Source organism: Zosterops lateralis (genome assembly GCF_965231275.1).
Source record: "Zosterops lateralis genome assembly, contig: HAP1_HAP1_SCAFFOLD_415, whole genome shotgun sequence".
NCBI classification, from domain to species: domain Eukaryota; kingdom Metazoa; phylum Chordata; class Aves; order Passeriformes; family Zosteropidae; genus Zosterops; species Zosterops lateralis.
The window spans coordinates 7,646-12,611 of NW_028154286.1; the positions used below are offsets into that span (position 1 = coordinate 7,646).

Here is a 4,966-nt window from a genome sequence, read left to right on the forward strand (position 1 = left end):
AGGAGACGCGGCGGGAGACGTCGGCCAATGGGGGAGAGGGGCGGGCTTGGCGCGCGGCACGGAACTGCCGCGATCCCGTCCTGTGATTATTCCATTGTTTCCCTAATTTGAAAAGTCGGATGTGAAACTGGGCTGGGATGTCCCTCCGGGCACAGCGCCGGGGTCTTTCCTCAGCCACCTTTCCCGAGAAACCGCTGGAGTTCGGGAAAACAGCCGGGGCCGTTCCGTGCAGAGCGCCAAGCCGCCCTTCCACCTGATGTCTCCCGCCTCTCCTCGTGTTCCACGCGCGGATTGCTCAGAACGCGGGTCGAGAAAGGATCCAGCTCCGTCCCACTCCGCATTCCGGAGCGTGTGCGGGCCCGGGAGCGGCGGCAGCGGCCGGAGCCCGGTGAGGCGGCACTGGCGGAGCTCGGAGGGGGGAGCAAGAAGCCACTTGTCCTAAGCAGGAAGGGGCCACTGGTGGGTGTGCAATGAATGAAGATGTGGAGAATGAGCCCCGCTCCAGTACTGGGAGGGTGAAGAAGCCCCTGAAATGCCAGAACGGATCAGAAGCTGAGAACACACAGAAGAAACCCCTACAGTTTCTGTGTGAGTGCAGGGCCCGCGCCGTGGGCTGTAGGGAGGGGACAGTGTCACCCCACAGGTGCACAGGGCTGGCAGGGCTGTGGCTGTTTCCAGGGCTCTGGAAGAGCCCTCCTGCTCTGCTGGGCCCCCGCAGGGGCCGGGACCGACACCCCCGGCTGCCCCCGGCGCTGGGCAGTTCTTCTGGCCCCGGCTGTGCCCTGGCCCTGGCTGTGCCCCTGTCCCTTGTTTCTCTTGCTGCCAGCTGAGTGAGGGGCACGCAGAATGGGGGATCCCTCCTGTGTCCCCCGGGTGTTGGGTGGGGGGATGTGAGGGCTGGGCGTGCTCAGGACAGCCCCGTCCTCACAGCCATGGACTCTTTACTGCTGCAGGTGAGAGGTTCAGATCCCATCCCAAGGTCACCCTGGTGCTGACTCTGCTCGTGATGCTGGTCCTGGCTTTGGTGCCGGCCTTGGCTGTGCTGTCAGGTAAGGGAGGAGCAGCTGCCTCAGCCCAGCCCCTCGGGGCACAGCAGGGTCCCTATTGCCTGTGGAGGGGAATCCTGGACCTTCTCCTCTTCCCTCTGCAGGGGGAAGACAAACAAACATTGCAGCTTTTCCTGGCACTCCGCTGGCCTGTCCTGATGACTGGGTCGGGTACCGCAGGATCTGCTACTTCCTCTCGAAGGATCAGCACACCTGGGATCAGGGTCAGGCTCGGTGCTCTGAGCTCGGGGCCTCCCTGGCCGTGCTCAGGGATGAGGAAATGGTGAGTGAGGGGCTGGGGGTGTGGGGTGTCCGAGGGGGGCCTGGGGGGCTCCTGGGCTGGGGGTGCAGATCTGACTGCTGGTCTCTTCACTTCCCAGGAGTTCCTGTCCCGCCCCAGCCGGAAGGTCAATCTCTGGCTGGGGCTGCGCAGACGGGGGCAGCAGCTTCAGTGGGAGGACGGCAGCAGCTTCAACTCCTCGTGAGTCCCAGGGAGCCGAGCAGGGCCTGGGGGATGTGGGCAGGGAATGGGGGGCATGGGAGCACAATGTGTCCCCTGTGTTGCCAGCATTGTCTCTGCTCCTCCTTGCAGGGTTCCTGTCCTGGGCGATGCAGAGTGTGTTTTCCTGGCTGAGAATAAACTCAGGAGTGTGCCCTGCTCATACCTGATGCCCTATCTGTGCAGCAGAGCCCAAACTCGGCTGTAACAGGGGATGGACAAAGCACCTTCTCTGTGCTGGGCAGTCACAGCTTTGCCCTTTCCCAGACCCTGGGATGTCCTTCCTCAGGCACAGTGTCTGCCTTGCACTGACCCTCAGGGTCACCTCAGTGCCTGATCTCATGAACATCTCAGTATTTTGTCTCAGGGTCACCTCAGTGCCTGGTCTCCAGGAGATGAACGTGCAGGAAGAGGAGGTGATGTGGAAGCTGAGGTGTGGCTGCCTGGGCTGGGGCTGGGGGTTTCTTTCTCCTGGAGCCACTCCAGGACTCATCCTGTTTCTCTTGCACTACACATTTATACACTAAGCCTGTATATATATGTAGATATAACACAGTGGAAACAGGTTTCATATACCTTCTTCTAACACTATTTATACACAGATATTTCATATCTATACTGGTATAACACTGTGAATACAGGCAACAAACAAGTGCAATGTACAAACAGGTACAAACATGTGAATGTGACTGTGGCTGGGGCAAGGTGCCAATAATGCCAATGTGTGATTTGACCCCACAGGCACCAATGCCTTAAGGGTGTGACTCAATCCTTGTGGGTCCATTCCCATTCAGTGGAATTCCATTCCATCCCTTCTTTCTTTGGGATGGCTCTGCATGACCCCCATACGTTTTTAAGGTGCCACTGTTGCTGTTTTTGCATTGTTTATAATTTTGGGGTTTCTCATTAAATGCTCGTGAAGCGCCCCCGGTGTCCCTGGTGTTCCCTCGGCGCCGGCAGCCCCGTCCCTTCCCCGCTCCCCCTGCCACGTTCCATCCCGGCTGGCGGAGCCTTGGAGCTGCCGCGGGGCTGCCCCGGGGGCCGCGCCCCGAGCCGGGGCCCCTTCCCAGCGCTCCCGGTGCGCCCGTCCAGCCCGGAGCAGCCAGCGAGGGCTTCAGCTGGGACGGCAGAGAGGCGCTGCTGGGAGCGACCCGCCTCACTGGGCTTGGCTTTGTTCTTCCCCGCCTCGGGAAAAAAGATTTCTGGAGTTTTCTGCCAGAAATCTCCCCCCTCCTCCACTCAGCCCAAGGGCCTTGGGGCTTTTCCCTTTTTTTTTTGGCGAAATCAAAGCCATGCGCTGATGCTCCTGAGTAGGGCCGGGAGAACTGAGGGCTTTCCTCGGAGGCGGTGGCAGCGAACACGCAGGGCTGGGAAAGGCGGGCCGGGAGGTGCGGAGAACTTTGTTTGTGTTTCCAGCTCAATCCCGACTCGGGCCCGGGCCCGTCCCAGGGCGGTTCCTCATCTGCGGCTTTCCCCTCCCACAGCCCGGGGGCGGGGCCTGAGAGCGCGGGGCGGGTGTGGGCCGTGTGCACAGCCCGGGCCTCGCTCGCCGCCATTGGCTGATTGTGCCGTCAGTGCCGGTTGTGGGCGCGCGCTGATTGGGCGGAGCGGGGCCAAGCCCGTTGCCGGGGCCGCCCCCCGGGCGCCCGTGGCTGGGCAGAGGCGCCATTGTGGGAGCGCGTGTGCGGGCCCGGGAGCGGCGGCAGCGGCCGGAGCCCGGTGAGGCGGCACTGGCGGAGCTCGGAGGCGGCGCCAGCGCAGGTGGGAGCCGCGCTCGGTTCTGCCGGGGCTCGGGGCTGGCTGCGGGCGGAGGGGGCGGCAGGGGGCTCCGGCGGGTTCCTTGTGCCGTGTCGGCGCCGTGTTGCCCGTGGCCTGAGGGCGCTGCGGGAGCGGCTGCCCGCGCTCTCCTTCCCGCCGCTGCCTCGGCAGGAGCCGCTGCCGGAGCAGCGCCGGCTCGTCCCGGTTCCTGTGGGGAGGACGGAGGTGGCCGCCCTGTCCCCGGGGGGGGCTGTGCGGGAAAATTCCCAGAGGTGGCCAGAGGTTTGTGTCCCCACAGGAGCCCGAGGAGTCCTGTAAAAGTGACTTTATTCCTGAACAAAGGGAGAGGCCGTGCGGCCTTTGCCGGGGAGTCTCTCCAATTGTTGTAGGACGCGGCCTCCTTTTTCTCCTGGTTTTCCCTTCTGCATCTCCCTGTCCCTTTGCCCCGTGGCGAAGGTCCTTGGAAAGTTCCGACTTCCCGATCCGCCTCCTGCATGTCCTCGTTAATATGCGCCCCCCTTTTGTAGAACATCCGATATTCCCGGCTCTGCTCAGTCTTTGTTCTTCTTCTCCGTGTTCAGGAATTTCGCAGGGCCTTGGCTGAGCACAGTCCGTGTCAATGAGGAACATTTTCTGAAACTGATGGATTCTCCCGTTCCTCCCTTATCTCCCAGTCCCCGGCCCTGTCTCCAAGCAGATTCACTCGTTGACTCTGTTTTTTCTTGCTGGGTCCTCTTTGGTTTTGGGATTATTGTCAGTGACCTCAATTCTGAGAAAAACGAATATTCAGTCTTAGAATACTTTTCAAAAGTTCAATAAGGGAAAAACCAGTTCCATGTCCAGCGCTGGGTGTTCCTGGCGATCAGCCAAGGGACCCGTGGGTGCGTTAAGACAGTGTTATCTCTGTACTGTTACTTTACTAAGGCACATACATGTTCATGAGTTTCATGCATTATTCAAATATTCTCGGTAGCTTTCATTGTTATAGAAACTTTTCTTTATTTTGGGTTTCTGTTCTGGCTTATCTAAATAACATCCTGTGGATCAGGTCAATATATTTTATTTCTTTTTGTGGCTTCATCCTGTTGTTTCACACTTCCCAGATACTGAACAGGTAACAAATTCTTCTCTAATTCTTCTCCCGTGCTCTGGTTGGTGTCACCCTTATCACTTGGAGAGGTCAGTCAGCAGATGTGGGAAACAACCTAATTGCTTTACACAGTTCTCTCGGTTACAAGAAGTATTTTAACATTTTATATTTTGCTAAGGCCTGTGGTACAATACATTCATCACATAATTATTTCTATAAGCTGTAAGGTGAATACATCAACATAACACTCATCACACTACTATTTCCATGGGCTTTACTGTGCATACTAAAATGAGAAATAAGTTTTATTAGCAAGCAGCTAAAAGGGATTATAAATTCCACTGCACTTGAAATCAATAACCACATACAAAGACTAATGCACAAATGTGAAAGCCAATATTATCGGGTCATTTTTAACAGTTCCTGTCCTTTTGTAGCCGTGTGTGGCTCAGGAGGCCTGGCTGCCACCTGCATCCCCTTGCTCAGCTGTGAATGAGCTGCCCTCAGCAAGGTGTGGTGCAGGGCCCAAAGATGAGAGTTGCTGTAGCACAACAGAGGAGAAAGAGCATTCGT

At 58.1% G+C, this 4,966-nt stretch overlaps 1 long non-coding RNA gene across 1 annotated transcript; it reads left to right on the forward strand.

Annotated features, from left to right (window-relative positions):
• Positions 1-873: 873 nt before the first annotated feature.
• Positions 874-1,998, forward strand: LOC310923836. The gene is made up of 3 exons (XR_014592700.1): positions 874-1,329; positions 1,427-1,527; positions 1,639-1,998. It is a non-coding gene; the product is annotated as an uncharacterized lncRNA (long non-coding RNA).
• Positions 1,999-4,966: the final 2,968 nt, after the last annotated feature.